We start from the raw sequence: 20,126 nt of genomic DNA on the forward strand, positions 1-20,126 counted from the left end.
AGGTTGTAGATGAGGATTCGGTAGCTTGACAGAAAGTTGCAATCGAGTCAAGTGGAAATTGACAACAAGTCAATCCAAAGGTAAGTACTCTATCCAGGGCTTCATAAGTCTATATGAACCTTAGATCTGGTCGTGTACTAGGAAATCAAGGCATACTCAGAGAAACCTCTAGTAGAGTATCCACCGAAGAAAGCGTGAATCAAGGCAATTCCTTGCACACAATCCTTGAAGAAGTTTCAAACACTTTTTCAGATTCAACATCTGAAATGTATTCTTACTCGACTTACTCGGAAACCGGAACGACAATGCGCTATAAGCATATACTCTCTTTTTATAAGACTAACCGCCATGGAGCTCAGGCTTACATGGACCCTAACGAGGAGTATGCTATTAGCATGATGACCATGCTATTGAGTTTGAAGAAAATATTAGGGCAAACAAACAAGAAAAAATGTACATGGACAGAAACGGAACTCAGTATGTACAAGTCGAAAACCCTGATGTGATAGACAAATGGGGGTTAGAAGTAAACACCATAATCTCAGATATGTCAGCCAAATGTTAGAATTCGAGGAATATGATCAAGTAGATTTGAAGCCTTTGAAACGGCTTAGTACGGATAATCCTAAGATCGGAGTCTATTGTTGGGAGGATAGAAACATAAAAGATCTTCTGTGGACTTCGCATGCTACATCAGGACAACTAGCGGTCATGAAAATCATATATATCTTCAAGATCAAAGATAAGGGATCAGTAGACCTACCAATCTACCTATTTAGGGATTGCTATAAAAACAAATGTGTTATGATGACTCCTGAGGAGGTAGAACAAACCAAATACCAAGGGTATTCCATAAGGGATTGGATATTGGGACAAGGACCAGAAACAATTCCAAGAGATGAACACCATGAGAGATCATCTGAGAGTAATGTTAAGAAACCAGAAACCACATCATCACGTAGAAAATCGGGTGACACTAAGGCCAATCCAGGGCTACATGAGTCACTATTTACAACAGACTGGTTTGAAGGACTCGAAACAAGACCAACTGCCAGGAGATCGAGAGTTGAACCAAACAAACGTGTCAGAACAGCTGATTTTCAGAAATGGGTCAGAAAATACAGTGGATAATGGGATCCATACATCCACTTAGCAAGCTTTAAGCAAGTGCTAAGAGCAAAACGTATATTCGATTTCCATACTCAATTCGAGGGGTTTGGAATGACATTAGAAGGAAAAGCATTGAAATGGTTCCAAAACATTCCATCAAGGTCAATCATGGACTTGAACACATTCGCTCAAGTATTTGTAGCTGCTTGCTCCAAAACAGGGATCAAACATACTACGGTAGCTCAAATCTACAGCTTTAAATAGAAACATGGTGAGTCTGTTAGGGATGGTGCAACTCAAATCAAACATTATATTGCCAGATGCCCAGGGCTAGAGATACCTGCAGAAGAACGACTCGTATCTTTGTTTCTAGAGGGACTGCTAAACAAAGAACTTCATGCTATACCTATAGTAAAAAGCATACAACCCTAAAAGAGTGTGTGTCAGATGCTATTGACTTAGGAGACAATTGTGACATTTTTATCTAAGAAGATATCCCTAAGGATAACCAAAGTGAGAAAATAGCATCCACTAAACCAGCACAAGTGGGAACGGCTGCTGCAGCACCACTTTCAGCCATAGAAGACATGCTCAAAAGGATGAACTACATGATGAACAACATGCAAAAATCACCTATGAGGGGACCAGGACAAGGGATACCTCAACAGGAACAACCAATTAGGCTACAAAATGGTGTGCAATTGAGGGTAAATGGACCAACCATGAGACCCACGAGTGCTACTTCAGACCAAAGTATGATGGGAATGTTCAGTACATGCATATGAGGCCACAAGGACAACCAATGTACAGATATCAGCCTAATATGGCCCAAGCTCAAAGACCACCAATGGGTATGGAAAGACCTCAACCTATGTTGGCTCAACAACCTCCTTACCCAGGATATAATGCAGTGCATGTAAAGTACCTGCACTCTGAAGGAGTTATAGATGAACAAGCATTAGCGCATGTTACACCCTATACAGAGCTTGGTCCATCTACAGTAATGGTAGAAGGAGAATGGTATAATTCGTATCCACCACCAATGGAAGAAGCCGTCACTTATGCTCCACCAGAGCTTGCACCAATGTATTATGTAGCTAATCAAGTTGTCAGACCTCCCATGGTCAGACCCATGATTACGCCAAGAACGTGAAACTGTCACAACTGTGGTGCAGATGATCATTGGAAAAATGAATGTCCAGAGCCTAACAAAAACCTCAAGCCAATTGAAGCCTATTGCATACAATGTTGCAAAAAGGGGAGACGCTTTCTGAAAGATTGTCCTAAAAATCCTTTAAACAAGGGTAAAACAGTAGTAAATGTAGTCCAAGTGATACCTAGTAGCTCATCAGAGAGTGAACCGATTGTTCCAATCAAGGTAATTACTAGAGCCCATGCCAAGAAAAAGAAACACAACTCCTGTGATGATTCAGAAAATATGAAAGTTTCCTATCAAAGGATCAAAAGAAGCAGAAGCAAAAGATATGAGATGAGAAAACAAAAACAACGGGTTAAAATCGAGGAGAAAGCAAAAAAGCTATTCCAGGAAAAGGTGAAAGATACTAGAAGCGAAATCAAGGAAACAATCGTGAAATCTGGAGGATCTATTCTGTTTTGAGCCTATTAATGCAGCCTTGGAAGCCTACCAAGCAGAACTTAAGGCAGGCCAAAACATGAAAAACAAATGGAAAAACTATCCTTCTCCAGACATGGAAGCAGTTAAGCTGCAAGCTTATCAAAATTTGGTAAGAATCACGCGAGAAATGCTAGAAGAACAAAAACCGACGCTTGAAAGTATCGCAAAACCTGAAGAGCTTGTGGTAAGAGACACTAAAGAAAAACCCAATGTGGTGACAGAACCCCACCTTGAAACAAAAGAACCAGAACTCATAGTGCCGGACATCGAAAATGCCTTAGACGGAATTCTATTCGTAGAGGAAGACTGGCCAGGACACTTATGGGAAAAAGTTAGAGGGATCAATGATGGGAGCCTAACTCTAAAGGCAGCTCCTATAGAGGAAGTTTGGTTGGATAACCTACCTTTTCATATGAATATGGATGTACAATCCTTGTATGGGGATTGCAGATCTAAAGCTTCAAGAATGTCGAAACCATTGACCTTGAAAACATTACCCTCTTACTTAGGAAATAACGAAGATGAATCCATAGTGTGTAAGACCACTAAAGTAAAAAGAGTTGAACAGACCCTAGAAGTAGACAACATTCATTCAATCATGTCTACACCCATCCAATACACTCTTACCTTGGGAAACTCAGACCATACTTATGAAATGATCTACAAAAAACCCTAGAGAAGGAGGGGATAACGGGGCTAAGTTCAAAAAATTCAAGAAAATTAAAAAACCAAATGGACAACAAAGAGATTGGGTCTGTTTTAATGAACAAAGTCAGAGAATATTATGAAGGGGAAGAAGGAAACACCACCCTTCCAGTGAAATATAATGACATTGAAACCATGGCAATACTGGATAATGGAGCAGGCATAGCCATAGCCACGAAAGCAATATGGGAATCCTTGGGACAACGAGCCATTAGACAAACTCGAATGAAATTGCAATTGGCTGACGGACATATTGAGAAACCATTAGCACTGCTTGAAAAAGTGATAGTCAATTCTTGTGGAATTGAATATCAACACACTTTTGCCATAGTAGACTTTGGGAAAAAACTCAATTATGAAATCATATTGGGAATACCTTTTATGCGACAAGTACAGCTTATCCAAGATTGGGGAAATAATTATCTGTACTTGAAGCAAGTGAGATCTATAACAAGAGTAAATCTAAAAGATCACACTGATAGAGATGTCTTGAAAACACCCATACAAGAGTTTGATTCAGTCTCTTTGGCTGAAACTAAGCTTCCATCCTGGTTAAACAAAGACACTCCTATTTGGATGTGTGGAGCTTTAGAAAACCAAAGCTTAAAACGATAAGAATGTATTCTAGAAAGGGATTGCACACACGAAGCCTATGTACCTGAACCCTTTCCAGAGTATTTGTTTGAGCCATTCGAGTGGACTCAAATTTTAGCGACCACGGATGTATGTGTGAATACGTCTATGCCTACTCAATTTTGCAATGAGGATGGCTACGACATAATTCTCATCCAAATGATTTCAACCCTCAACATTGAAGACGAAGATGAGGAACCCAAGGACTTGATGAAAGCTTAACAAGTCTTTTCAGACCTCTACTACGATGCAACAGATGAGTTAGATGAATACTCCGCTACCTCAGAAGGTTTGAGGTCAAAAAAAGAACATGTGAGAGCTAAGCTACTCTTGAAAGGAGGGGAGGAAAAGTTTTTTGACTTTCCCAACCAAAAATCAAGAAGACAAAAATGGTATAGAAGAAAAAGAGACACCAGAAACATGAAAACACGACCTATGCCATCAGTCTCTAGTGGAACACAATTCTTGATACAGATAGATACAAATGATTGTGTCAAGGAAAAAATCACTGGTACATATCCTTCAAAAAAAATTTCAGAAATTTCTAAAACATTGAGAAAAACAAGGAAGGATACTCAAGCAAACCCACAGGATAAGAAACCACTCATGACACGAATTGAGCGGAAAAAGAAATATTAAGAGTTGAAAAAAGCTCTAAAGGAGATATATACGACCAAAATGAAAACCACGGAAGAGGATGCTAAGGATGTAATGAGTGTTCCATCCCATTACAAAAAGTATATTCTCCAAGATCAAAAAATCATAGTCGAACAACCTATTAGGAAACTACGAAAATAGGGTGAGTCCTACTAAGGATCTGAAAACGCAAAAAAGATAGATTTGGTTGAACCAGGAGAAGAGCCTATACCTGCTTACATTGCAAATGACCTAACAGAAAGAAGAAGAGATTTTGCTAAGCTTGCTAATGGAATACCGAGATATCTTCGCTTGGTCTTACAAGGATCTCAAGGGTATTGATCCAAAAATCTATCAACCATGAGAGATGATGCAAAACCAAGTAGACAAAGGCCATACACGTATAATAAAACATTTGCCAGGAAGATAAAAGAAGATATTAAAAAACTAAAGGAAGCCAAAATTCATTTACGAAATTGAACACACAGATTGGGTGTCTCCAATTGTGGAAGTATCCAAGAAGAATGGAAAATTACAAGTGTGTGTTAATTTCAAAAAAGTGAATGCATCTACCATTAGAGACAACTTTCCTCTTCCGATTAATGAGCATGTTTTAGAACGAGTTGCAGGAAAAGAATCTTATAGCTTCTTAGATCACTTTTTGGGATACAATCAACTTTTGGTTGACCCAAAAGATGAACATAAAACTGCTTTTGCAACAGAACGGGGTATTTTTGCCTATCGGTTTATGCGGTTTGGGTTAATTAATGCTCCAGCCACATGTCAAATGTTGATGAGCGATGCTTTTAAAGAATATCTTAGGAAATTCTTAGAAGTATATATGGATGATCTATGCATGCATTCATCAATCCGGGCTGATCATTTTGAACATCTCAAAAAGGTATTCGAAAAATGTAGACTTTATAGAAGTTTAAATCTTGAAAAGTGCACATTCATGGGTAGACAAGGAAAAATTCTTGGACATATAGTGTCTGAAAATGGCATAGCTGTTGATATTGAAAAAATTCATGTCATTGTTGAATTGCCTAGACCAACAATAGTCAAGGGGGTACAAGCCTTCATGGGGCATTGTGGATGTTACAGACCGTTCATCTACATGTACGCTATAATTGCAAAACCCATGTATAGCTTGATTACACACTTTGAGTGGACCGAGGCATATGAAGAATCCTTCATGAAGCTTAAGCAAGCTTTCACCTCAACTCCAATATTAAAAGCACCAGATTAGAATAAGATATTCCACATACATGTAGATGCTTCCAATTTTGCTATCGGTTGTATACTATCTCAACCAGGAGACGAGAAAATTGACTTTCCTATTTCTTATGCTAGCCGACAGTTAAACATGGTGGAAAATAATTACACCACCACCGAAAGGGAAGGATTAGGAATGATCTATGTCGTTAAAAAGTATAGACATTACTTATTAGCCAACAAGTTTGTGTTCTTTGTGGACCACCAAGCTTTGTTGTATTTGGTCAACAAGCCATGCAACACAGGAATAATAGTGAGATGGTTCATCATTCTTCTGGAATTTGATTTCACTGTGGTTGTAAAAAAGGGCACTACACATCAACGAGCAGATAATTTGTCAAGGATTGTTTCAGAAGAATCACCTAAAGGGGTAGACAATGATCTACCAGATGCCTATTTGTTCTTCGTGGAAATGATACCTCGATGGTTGAAAAACATGGTGTCATTGATGACAATAGCTCAAGTGGATTCACAAATACCACTTCCTGTTAGGATCGGATTAATCGAGCAATCGGCTATGTATCAATTACTAGTTGGTAGGCTATACAAAAGAAATCGAGATGTAATATTTCTCTTATGCGTTAATCCTGAAGAAAAAAACAGTACCTAAGTCAAGCACATGTTACCATAGTAGGACTTCACTTTGCGGAAGACCAAACTATGCAACGAATCTTGAGACTTGGAGGATTTTGGCCGACTATGAGGAGTGATGTTCAATCTTTTGTAAATGATTGTACCCAATGTCAAAAACAAACACCCATATCTCATGTAACATTGTTTCAAATGTCACTTGTTCCTAAGTGGAGTAACTATCTGTTTACTTACTTATCAAGCCGAACATTTCCTGAGGATATGAGTAAACGCCGTCAAAGAGCAATTCAAACTGAAGCAAGAGACTAAATGCCATCAAAGAGCAATTGAAATTGAAGCAAGAGACTACGCTCTATTTGGGAACCAATTGTATTGGAGAGGTAAAGATCAACATTTACGTCTTTGTGCAAATGAAACGAGTATATTTTGATTATAGAATAAGCACATGCTGGATTAGCTGGAGGTCGCTTTTCTAGTAAGACCACCACAAGAGCAATCTTGATGGCAAACATATAGTGGCCAGCACTTTTTGCAGATGCCAAAGAATATGTTCGAAGTTGTGATGCTTGTCAACGAGCAAAAATGCCAACAAGTGTAGATAGCATGCCCTTAAGACCAATGATGGGGACTAGAGCTTTTGCAAAATGGGGATAGATTTTGTTGGCACAATACATCCACCTGCTTATAGAACCCAAGCTCAATATATCATTGTAGCTACGGACTATTTGACCAAGTGTGCCGAGGCTAAAACAACTCAAAAGAATGATGCCACAATCACTGTTGCATTCTTATATGAGTATGTATTCACAAGATATGGACTGCCAATAGAAATTGTCAGTGATCGGGGAACTCATTTCCTCAATGAGGAAATCAAGTACTTGCTTAATGAATTTATGGTCATCCATAACAAATCAGCTCCCTATCACCCACAAGCAAACGGACAAGCTGAGCATACGAACAAAATTCTTAGCTCGGTGCTGACTAAAGTGGTTAGTTCAGGAAGGACAGACTAGGAAAGGAATCTCCATGCTTCTCTATGGGCTTATCGAGTTTCATTCAAGACAGCTTAAAATACTACACTCTTTAACCTTGTTTATGGTCTTGATACCATACTTCCAATAGAATTTCTATTGCCGACATTAGGGGTAGCACGGAATCTTGAGTGGACTAGACATGAACTGTTAGCAGTGGCTAACACAGGCTACACCAATTATGCACCAAGCTGTGGATGTGCTATAGTGCATAATATTTCCTTTTCATTGTATAGGGCCTTGGGCTCATTTAGGAGTTCCAAAGTTGTATAAGTCTAGGCTAAAGAGCTCAACTTTATCCCATAGTTGAAAGGTTTGAGGCCAAAGCTATAAAAGAGCCCTATGCTTAATTAGAAGTCATTCTTGGGTGAGTTCTCCTCTTTGTAGAGTGGATGTTCATGAGGCTCATGGGCTTTTCATGCCCATGTAGCTCTTGATTTCTAATAATCAATTACACTTTCTTTCTTATTAGTCTTCTTTGTTTCATTATGTGGAGTGAGATTGTATCAGTGTGATGGTAGATCTCCTAATCCCTTTTTTGAGTTAATATATTCTATCCACACCATTGGCCATGGTGTGTGAGGGCTGTGCCTTCCTTCTCTTCATCTCTCTCTACAAGGTGCGGTTAGTGTGTGTGCATACGTAGTCGCATTGAGGGTTGTGCCGGAATGGACACACTAATGTGGAGTAGGTATGTTAATTGCATGCTTGTGTAGTTTTGTGATTAAGAGTTGTGAATAGAGTGATTGATGTGATAGGTTAATTTCAACCACGTGATTGTGTGCAAGTGATTAGTAAGTAGGAATGTGTTGTTGATTAGAGGAAGCCCTTTCCATAGCTTCTCTCTATGATGAGTAGATCGGCTCTACAGAAGAATCGGCAGTGGTGACGGTTGCAGCACTGAGCAGATTGAGTGTGTGTGAAGCTATGTCTATGTACGATATCCCCCAAATCAACATCAAGGAATCCTCTCGCTATTCCCTGCTCTCTATCTTTGCAGCTGACACGTGTGTGTAGATGGAATTACATCATACATGGGATGGGCCTATTTTGGCACTTTTTTAAAACAATGTGTTGGCGTGTATTGTGGCCAACGCTTTGAAAGCCTCAGAAGGCACCATTCGCGAGCTCGGGCAGCGTGTGCAAAGTCAAGCAGTGAAGAGTCAAGATTCAACACACACACACACACAAGTGTGCTTCTACTGGGCACTTGCAACACACATACAAAATGAATGCCCATCCTCTTGAGTCTCCAGTCTCTAGCGCTGCGAGCCTACCATTGGCCGCACCTACACTAGTCCCGCAGATTTTTGGTGCTACTTGATGACAGCTTGCTCGACACTCACCTACTGACATGATGGTGTTATGTGTGCCTCACTGCCAATTATGGCTCTCACACAAACACACACACACACACTCACTTTCCTCCACGTGGCGTACCCTCACTCTGTCGACCGACACAGCCGCCGCTCTGGCGAATTTTAAAAATAAAAGAGCATACCTTTGAAAAGGCAATAATGAAATTTTTATGAGGAGGGAATTCCCACCAAGAATTTTTGACAAAAATACCTCTTTCAAATTCGTGGGAAGACAACAATGTACTTGAGCCTAATCTTGAGCCAGACTAAGTTCGGATTGGAGGAATGCTTGGGCTTGGAATGAGCCGGTTTGCAACTTAACTCGAGAGAAGAGACCAAAACCAAAAAAAACAAGAAAAGAAATCAAGGTTGTGTAATGAAACTCGTAAGAGGGATCAGAATACAATTTTGATGTTGTTAGTGTTTGATGTGAAATGCTTTCATGCACTAATGGTGAAGCTTCATTTTGAAGAGGTAGTGGTCTATTATGCTATATATGGATGGTGAGTTGTGCTTTTTTGTTGGGATTTTATGTTTGAAAATGGCATTGGATATGAATTTTAATGCTTGAAATTGAATGAAAAATCTTGAGAAAGCACTAAATTTGAGCTTCTTGATAGCAAAAAGAGACCACTAAAGTTTGGGCTTCACATTGATTGTACATTTTTAGTTCTTGATATTAATGTAAAATCATTGCATATCACTAATTGGACTTCCTTGAATGACCATGGGAAAGCAGTTAAATTTCGCGCTTGTGTGATTGATTGTGAAATTCTTTTAGTGCTCGTGTTGAATGATCATATGATTGCATAGCACTGACCATTGAGATTGTTTGATGGCCAAGAAAGAGCATTAAAATTTTGGGTTTGTGGTTGATTTTTAGTGCTTGTATTGGATGTTCAAATGCTCAAAAGCACTAACAATTGAGCTTTATTTTGAAGGGTGTGACAAGAGTGTGATTTCAAATAGGGGTCATCATTGCAAAATTTGCAAAATTTGGCTACTTAGAGCGATTCCAAATTCTTTGGATTAAAAGTTGTATACATGCTAGCTCATAGCTTGGTCAAAAGTTGAATTTTTTCATTTTGAGCTAGTGTTTAACCAAATTTTTGAGGTTTCAAGTACAAAATTTGGCTATTGAGAGCCATTCACTTTCATTCCATTAAGAGTTGCAGTCATCTCTAGCTCATAGATTGCTCTAAAAATGTAAAAATTCATGTGAGCTAGTTGTTAGCCAACTTTTTGGAAAGCTTTAAATTGTAAAATTCGGCTTTCAAAGAGCCACATCATTTCATCAAAGTTGCATTATTTTCAGCTCTTGGCTTGTTTTTAATTCCATACTTCAAGTGAGCTTGAAACTAATCTACTTTTGAATCATGCATGAGAGATTGAAAAAATTTGCAAAATTTGCTTATGTAGAAGCATAATACCTCTCTCATTGTTGATATGTATGCATAAATTTGCTATCAAACAACATCATGTGCATAACCAAAGGCACTTTTTTCCCTTGGGTTTCTTCCCTTTGGCAAACTCGGGTATGCAAGACCCTAGCTTTAGGTTTTCATTAATGTTTTTTGTGTGCTTTTGTTTTCAATAAAAGGCTTTGGAGCTTGTGTTTACACTTAGCTTCAAGTGGCTTTTTTAGCAAATAAAAAGATCAAGAGGCTTCTCTACACAAAGGGGATGCTTGCTCAAGGATACAAAGAGCATGAATAGGTGTAATCCTTCCATGATTTTTCTCTTTTTTCATCTCTTCATTCTCTATGCTTGGCTTAAGTAATTTTTGCTTCTAAGCTATTTTTTTTTATGTTCAAAAGCTAGGTATCCTAAAGTTTCAACACTTTGCTTTGTAAAAATTAATACATTAAAAAATTAGGTTTTATGTGTGCTAATCATAGGTAATTGGCCTTGACCTTAGGTTAATATAGGTTCATTTCTCATTAGTCCTAAACTCTTAGTGATAGCCTTAATACTCCATTCATTTTTGTCATGACCTAGGGCTATGATTAGGCTTTAGTCCTTTAGTCCAATTGCCATTAGCATCTCATAATGTAAGCAATAAAAAAGTGATAAAAAAATAAATCAATGAAGCAAAAAGTGTCGAGAAAAAGTAGCAAAAAGTGCTACTAGACACATGAAAAGAAAATTTATATGTTATGTTGTGTCTATGTGAGGCCTAGCGCCTTATGGCACTTGGCAGGCAATGGGAGTCACCTTGGCTCGCTTGGTCAAGGCCCTAAACCAATGCCCTAGGCTGATAAGGGTTAGTCGTTGCCTTGTAGGCTAGTAGGCTTTTGGAACACCTTCTGGAGGGTTCAAGGAGCCAAGAGTCGCACCTAGACTTGCCTTGGAGTGGTAGCCTTGTATTATGTTTTCATTTTTTCAATGAATGACAAAAACAAAACTTCCATGAGTTTCAAAAATCTTTGACAATGTACTAATAGATTAGGAGCTTTTTTATAGCCCATAGACATGATAGACTTGGATGATTTATTAAGATTGTTCACATAGTTTTTAGGCTAGTAGGTTTATGAGCTTGCAGTAGCCTAGGGTCTTAATTGATTGCTTGTGTTTCATGCATAAAACTGAAATTTCAAGTGGTTTAATCTTCACGATAGTTTAGGTGTCTTTTTTGCTTTATGTTGTCTAGGTTTTTACTATGATTGACCCATCTTTTAGAAGCAAAAAATCACTTTGCATGATTGTTCATTTGTGCTTCATGTTTTATTCATTCTTGGTGGCCTTTTGATGCTCATTACTTGTTCTTATGTTTTGCAGCTCAACATTTCTTATATGGACTTGCTTTCTACCATGTCATCGTGTCTTGTTTCACCGGCACGAGGACGTGTGCCATATTAGGAAGGGGGGAATGTTAGCAGCGGCTAACACAGGTTACACCAATTATGCTTAAGCTGTGGATGTGCTATAGTCCACAATATTTCCTTTTCATTGTATATGGCCTTGGGCTCGTTTAGGAGTTCCAAAGTTGTATAATTCTAAGCTAAAGAGCTCAACTTTATCCCATAGTTGAAGGGTTTGAGGCCCAAAGCTATAAAAGAGCCCTATGCTTAATGAGAAGTCATTCTTGGGTGAGTTCTCCTCTTTGTAGAGTAGATGGTCATGAGGCTCATGGGCTTTCCATGCCCATGTAGCTCTTGATTTCTAATAATCAATTACACTTTCTTTCTTATTCGTCTTCTTTGTTTTATTATGTGGAGTGACATTGTATTAGTGTGATGGTAGATCTCTTGTTGGGATTAAAGCCCAAGTGGCCTCTTATGCGGATATGGCCGCCCGCCCGCCTAACTCACTTACCTCTAACTCTTTGTATATACTAACATATTCTTTGTGAATACTAAGGATTTGGGAGATAACCCTTCTAACATCTCTCTGCGTACTGTACTGTGTAAGCTCACTGTGTGTGTGTGTGTGAGAGAGAGAGTCGACCCACGCTCCGCTCCGCGACTTCAATTGGTATCAGAGCCTTGGTTCAGTGCGGATTTGCGCAATCGCGCGCGCGCACTTTTCCGGCAGATTCTGGATCCGGAGTTCGAAGATTCACACTCGGCGTTCCGGGAGCGTTTCCATCAGGCGACCTTGGGTTTTACCCCCCTTTCGAAGCCGTTTATGCCCTCAGAATTTCGTTCTGAGCACTATAGCAGAAGATAGATTTCAGCCGCAAAGAAATCCGTCGTGTGTAGATTGGCAAGCAGGAGGTGGTCGACATCAATATCGACATCGACATACATCACTTATTCGTCTTCAGAGCATCATCTATAGACCAGGTACACATATATATCATCAGATATATATATTGCAGTCTGCATTGCTACTTCTTGTGCTTGCCAGGTTCCAGGGGAGGTGTGGCCATACGACGGCTTGACACCACTGGCATGTATTGCAGATTGATGTACTGTGATTGTGGGTCTGCTAGTTGTGAGTCACGCTAGCAGACAGACCGCCGCAGCGGTCATAGGACAGTGATTGGTCTATTATAGGATGTATGCTAGTTCTGGGCACTTTGCTGAGCCATCTGAGAGGGTCGTGTGTGAGGTTTTTTGAAGCCAAGCACTGGGGGCTGGGTTACCCAGTGTGAGGTGGATTAGGTTGCTGGAGTTCCCCTCTACACGCATCCTCTTCGGCGACTTTTATCCCTTAGGATGTATGACTTTGTGTAGACACTGGATTGCATCTTATGCGTCAGGCCGTTGAGGCATTGTTCAGGGTTCAGTCTTGAGACAGATACAGGTTCTGTCATCGCCCAGAGAGGAGACAGTGTATGCTTACAGGACAGCATATTACAGGGATTTTTTAGATTTGTCATTGGTCAGCTATTTATGATTGTTTCTTGAGCTATCTTTTGGTTCCCAGAGCTCAGTTTACAGGGGAGACTCTGTCAAAAATTTTCAAAAATACTGACAGTTCCTGAGGAGAGGTGTTCAGCTTGTTGATTATAGCTTGTTTACTGTGTACAGAGGCCAGTTTACAGGGGAAACTCTGCCGGATTTTTCTCAGGAGTAAACAGTTTGGCAGATATGGCATCTTCTCACAGTGAGACTCTTTACAACATAAAGAAGCTGGATGGCACAAACTTTCCATTCTGGAAGAAGCAGATTTGGCAGGTTTTGGTGCAGAAAAAACAAGTGAAGCCACTGAAGCTCAAAGGGGAGAGACCAGAATTTATGGCTCAAGATGAGTGGGAAGAGCTTGACGAGTTAGCTTGTTCCACAATCATGCTGACACTGGCAGAAAATGTTTACTTCAACGTAGCAGAAGAGACTACAGCGTATGGCGTATGGCAAAAGCTATGTGATATGTACGAGAAACAAAGTGCTGCTTCTCAGATTTACTGGCTCAAGAAATTGGTGGATTTGAAGATGAAGGAAGGGACAGCCATGTCAAATCATCTGAATGAATTTCACTCAATTTTCAGCCAGTTAACAGCACAAGAGATAGTCTTTCCAGATTCAGTGAAGGCTATGTTTCTCTTAATCACTTTGCCAGACAGTTGGGATACTTTTCGTACAGCGTTAAGTAATTCTGTCACACCAGAAGGTCTTACAAGTGCCAATGTAGAAGGCAGCTTGCTCACAGAGGAAGTGAACAGGAAGAACATTGACAAAGGCAAAGGCAATAGTGCTTTGGTCGTTCGAGGGAGACAACAGTTTAAAGAGAAGAAGGGTAAGAAGGCACAAAACCGAAGTAAGTCTCGTGATTCGAAGTCAAAGGATGACATAGAATGCTACCATTGTGGCAAGAAGGGTCACATGAAGCGAGACTGTACGAAGTGGAAACAAGAAAAAGGCAAAACAAAGAGTTTTGAGCAAGATGAAAAGAAGAGTTCAGTGAAGATTGAAGAGGTGAATGTCACAGGATCTGGTTCAGACAGTGATTCTGGTATAGCAGCTGGTGACATCTTCCTTACAAGCAATCTTGATTCTGTTTTCTTGACTGCAGAGGATGGACATGCTATGAGTGATTGGATTATCGACTCAGGGGCATCTTTACATGTTTCTCCACACAAAGAGTGGTTTACATCATATGTGGCTACTAAAGACTATGTCAGACTTGGCAATGAGCAGGTTTGTGACATACTTGGAGTGGGAGATGTGCAGTTGAAGTTTCAGAATGGCTCTTCTTTATGGCTCAAGAATGTCAGACATGTTCCAGCAATCCGAAAGAGCTTGATTAGTACAGGGAAGTTGGATGATGCGGGTTATGTGACAGTTTTTGGGAACAGCGCTTGGAAGATCTCCAAAGGTTCGATGACTGTAGCACATGGCAGCAAGTCAGGAACTCTGTACACTTTACATGTTTCAGAGGTTAAAAACCATGTAATTAATGTGATTGAGCAGCCAAGTGTGTCACTGTGGCATCGTAGGTTGGGACATATGTCAAAAAGAGGAATGGAAATACTTTCTCATTATGGTTATTTGCCTGGCTTTTCATTTCAAGATTTCGAGTTTTGTGAGCATTGTGTTTATGGTAAGCAAACACAGGAACCGCACAGATCAAAGAGGAATCGTAGGGACGAACGGTTAGCTCTTGTACACAGTGACCTATGCGGACCAATGCCTAGTTTGTCACTAGGGGGAGCAGCGTACTTTTGTACATTCATAGATGACTATTCTCGCAAAGTATGGGTTTACTTCTTGAAGCACAAGGATGAGGTGCTCAAGGTCTTTAAGACATTCTTGCAGCTGGTGGAGAATCAGAGTGGTCAGAAGCTGAAGTGCTTGAGAACTGACAATGGTGGAGAGTACGTTTCCAAAGCTTTTCAAGACTTTTGTCAAGAAAAAGGGATTAAGCGGGAACTTACTGCACCATATAATCCTTCACAGAATGGGGTTGCAGAACGTATGAATAGGACCATACAAGAGAAGGTCAGAAGCATGTTGTCAAATGCTGAGTTGCCTGATGGATTTTGGGCGGAAGCAGTGGCTACAGCAGTCCATTTGATCAACAGGTCTCCTAGTAGGGTTCTGGATAAGAGTGCAGTGGCCGAGATGCTATGGAGAGGCAAGGCACCTTCGTATAAGCATCTCAGAGTCTTTGGTTGTGAAGCTTATAGCCATATTCCTAAGGAGTTCAGAAATAAGTTAGAACCAAAGAGCAAGAAGTGTATATTTCTTGGCTACGGAGAATCGGGCGAGATGGGTTACCGGCTTTGGAATCCTGAGTCCAGAAAGCTTATTCGTAGCAATGATGTGCATTTCAATGAAGCCAAGTTTCACGCTAAGCCAGAGAAGACAAAGGAGATCAGAAGAGTTGTCTTCAGGGAAGATGGACCTAGTGCTAGCACATCAAGACAGCATGGTCAGGCTCGGGAACAGCCTATAGTGGCTAGAGAGGCAGAATCAGTTGTGGTGAGACGTTCTGAGCGTGTCTCCAAACCACCTGATCGTTATGTGCCATCTCTAAATTATGTCATGCTCACAGATTGCGGAGAACCATCTTGTTACAAGGAAGCATTACAAGTGGTTGACTCGAAAAAATGGCAGTTGGCCATGCAGTCAGAGATGACAGCTCTGCATAAAAACCAGACATGGAAGTTGGTTAAATTACCACAGGGCAAAAAGGCTCTACCTTGTAAATGGGTTTACAGGTATAAGATCACCGCTCATGATAGTCAGCCAAAGTACAAAGCAAGGCTTGTTGCCAAGGGCTTTAAGCAAGAACAAGGCATTGACTTTGATGAAGTCTTTTCTCCAGTGGTCAAGATGACTACATTGAGATGCTTTCTTGCATTGGTTGCTATATTGGATTTGGTGTTGCACCAAATGGATGTCAAGACAGCGTTCTTGCATGGTGATTTAGATGTGGAAATTTACATGCAGCAGCCAGAAGGGTTTGTTGAGAAAGGCATGGAACATTTGGTATGCCAGTTGTTAAAGAGTCTTTATGTCTTAAAACAATCACCGAGGGCATGGTACCATAAGTTCCACCAGTTTATGCTTTCTCAAGGCTACAAACGTAGTGAGTTCGATCACTTTCTATATACAAAGAAGGCTAAGGATGGCAGTTGGCTGATCCTTATTTTGTATGTGGATGACATGTTGATTGCTGGCAAACACTTGGAAGAAATTTCAGCTTTGAAGTCAAAGATGGCAAAATCGTTTGACATGAAAGACATGGGTGAGGCAAGTCATATACTTGGTATGCGCATTGAGAGAGACAGATCAAAGAAGTTGATTTGGTTATCTCAAACAGAGTATATTGACAAGGTTTTGCAACGTTTCAATATGGAGAAGGGAAAGGCATTGAGTGTTCCATTGCCACCATATGTGAAACTTAGCAAACAAGATTGTCCTGTGTCTGAGGAAGAAAAGGCTGAAATGGATAAGATTCCATATGCGTCTGCAGTGGGTAGTTTGATGTATGCAATGATTGCTACACGTCCGGATATTGCATTTGCAGTGGGAGTGGTTAGCAGATATATGTCAAATCCCGGCAAGAAACATTGGGAGGCAGTGAAAGGTATCATGAGATACTTAAAACATACAAAGAGTATGCGCATATGCTATGGTAGTCAGGATTTGAGTGTCAGAGGATACACTGACTTAGATTATGCAGGAGACTTGGATAAGAGGAGATCTACATCAGGCTATGTCTTTACATTGGCTGGAGGTGCCATATCATGGCGATCTCGATTACAAGATTGTGTTACGCAGTCTACTACAGAAGCTGAGTATGTTGCAGCAAATGAGGCATGCAAAGAAGCTATTTGGCTTGGTAGATTGGTTGCAGACTTGGGAATCAATGCAGATATGCCAGAGTTATATTGTGATAGTCAAAGTGCTATACAATTGGCAAAGAATCCAGTGTTCCATTCGAAGACTAAGCATATTGATGTGAAGTATCACTTCATTAGGGAAGTACTTGAAGACAAGCAAATACAACTGCTGAAGATCCACACCAAGGACAATCCTGCTGATCTACTCACAAAGGGACTTCCAGGAGAGGGCTTTGTGCATTGTCGTGAGTTATTGGGCATTGGATAGATGGCAGCCATGTAAATCTTTGTACATTTATGTTCATAGATTTACAGTTACTTAAAGTGCCACATTGGACTTTAAGTGGGAGGTTGTTGGGATTAAAGCCCAAGTGGCCTCTTATGCGGATATGGCCGCCCGCCCACCTAACTCACTTACCTCTAACTCTTTGTATATACTAACATATTCTTTGTGAATACTAAGGATTTGGGAGATAACCCTTCTAACATCTCTCTGCGTACTGTACTGTGTAAGCTCACTGTGTGTGTGTGTGAGAGAGAGAGTCGACCCACGCTCCGCTCCGCGACTTCATCTCTAATCCCTTTTTCGAGTTAATCTTTTATATCCACACCATTGGCCATGGTGTGTGAGGGCTATGCCTTCCTTCTCTTCATCTCTCTCTACAAGGTGTGCGGTTAGGTGTGTGCATACGTAGTCGCATTGAGGGGTTGTGCCGGAATGGACACACTAATGTGGAGTAGGTATGTTAATTGCATGCTGGTGTAGTTGTGTGATTAAGAGTTGTGAATAGAGTGATTGATGTGAAAGATTAATTTCAACGACATGATTGTGTGCAAGTGATTAGTAAGTAGGAATGTGTTGTTGATTAGAAGAAGTCCTTTCCATGGCTTCTCTCTGTGATGAGTAGAAGGATCCCTTGAATCCTCTATGTCTATATATCTTAGGCTCGTGCTTCCATGCCCTAGCGGGCTGCCGATCGACGATTTGACAATTTTGTGGGTTGCGATTAGGTCGTGCTACAACGCCTCTCTACATGAATTGTCAGAAAGACTTGAAGATTTGGAAAATGTAGATGAGCAAAGACTAATTGCTGTAGCTCACATCTCTGCACAAAAGCGGAAACAAAAACAGTTTTTTGATTCCCACGTAATCACAAAAAAATATACAAATCAGCTCAAGCTATCACCTAAAGGCGGGCAACTCATTGTTCCAATTGCACCAAGCAAGGAGGAATGGAAAGGAAGCAATCAACAGACCAAACCACGAAGTAATCAATCTTCTCCATTCCCTCAACAAGCAAATGCTACAAGTAGCATGCAAGGTGTCAGGCAAATTTGGGTACCAAAAGCACAGTTTAAGGATAAGTCGATTCAAATCTGGGTGTCCAAAACTTCACCAACAAAACAAAAGAAGGTTCTAAGGGTAAAAACATAGAGACGAGTACCTTCGAGTAAGGAACCTAACTTGAAATGGATTTGGAAGAAAAAGGATCACTTATCTTCTCCACAAATCGTAAAACCAATCAACCAATGGCAAGTTAAGTCTCAAAAGACGCCACCACACCATACAACACCAAGCTAACCAGGCTACCAATGGCGAAAAAAAGCTCGACAAAAGTCAAAAGTGCTACCAATAGCTCAAGCAATCAGCGTGCTAAAGCATCCTGATGGTACAATCAAACAGAGAGCACACAAGCTACAAGATTTGCTCTTTGGAAGACATCAGCAGCAAACCTCGACATCAAAAACCCTTGAATTAATTACTCAAGACCCAGCTCTTGCACAGCATAGGGGTTTGAATTGCAATGATCTTCAAAGGATAGTAGAGCCAACCATGGCTATGCATAGACAAGTTTGTTCAGCCCATGCACAAATTCATCCCGGAGTACGCCATCTAGGAGGGGTGGAAGGGTACTAAGTAATTAAGAGCAATGTTTGAAGAGGGAGGAAAAAGTTCAATGTTAATGAGTGATTTTTTGTAAAATTACTCAGTAATGCTCTTATAATTCATCATCAAGGAAAAATTCACTGATAATATCTTTCTGTCAACTAGAACAAATCAGATGGAATTTGAACTATAGCATACCTTAACATAATATAACCTTTCTATATCATCAGTTGACCATTCGGTAGGGGTTGAGGGGTCCCCACTACAAAAGCTAGATTTTTGATAGATGCCAAAATTTGGATCTGACTCCACAGACAGTTTGCCTACAAGGTTCATATACAATGTATATGATTGGTTTTGTGAAATCAATCAAGCAAAGCCCTCGAAAAGCAGAAAACGGCTCGAAGGCTACAAAGCGTCAAATTCGATATACGTGGTCAAACTGACTCCAAATGAGCCAGAATTGGATGAGTTGCTTCATGACTATGTTGCGGACAAGTCCAAAGCCTCAAAATTGACTTACCAACTCAACAGGCAGTATAGTCCCTGAAATCAGAGATTTCATAGTCGACAAAGCACAAAGTGATGCCGACAAGACCAAACTTGACCAAATTCAATTGAGGACTTGTTTTAGGTGTATAGAATGTGTTTAGGTCAAAAATTTTAAGTTTGGCAAAAAAATTTGTGACTACTGTAAATAATCGCAATTATTTACTTTTGCACTATTTTTGCTTGGAAATTGTATCATCACCTCTTATTTAGGCTCTGCTTCTTTCTCTGGCTCAGTTGTTGTGTCTTTAACTGTCGGTGATGGTGGTGGGCTCGGCATGGGTTGATCTTGGTATTCAGAGACAGGAGAAGAGATGCGGGGAGACACATCACCTTGGGCATGTTGTGCTTCTCTTTGTGCAGTGGTCTCCTCTGCTCTCTTTTGTTCTTCTTCTCTTTTGCCTTCCTTGCCGCTTCTTCGGCTTCCTTTAGCTTTGAAGCTTCTGCTTCTTGGTACATACGTTCTAGTGCTGCAGCGGGT

This window comes from Adiantum capillus-veneris, chromosome 9 (genome assembly GCF_014529385.1).
Source record: "Adiantum capillus-veneris isolate H3 chromosome 9, ASM1452938v2, whole genome shotgun sequence".
Lineage (NCBI taxonomy): Eukaryota > Viridiplantae > Streptophyta > Polypodiopsida > Polypodiales > Pteridaceae > Adiantum > Adiantum capillus-veneris.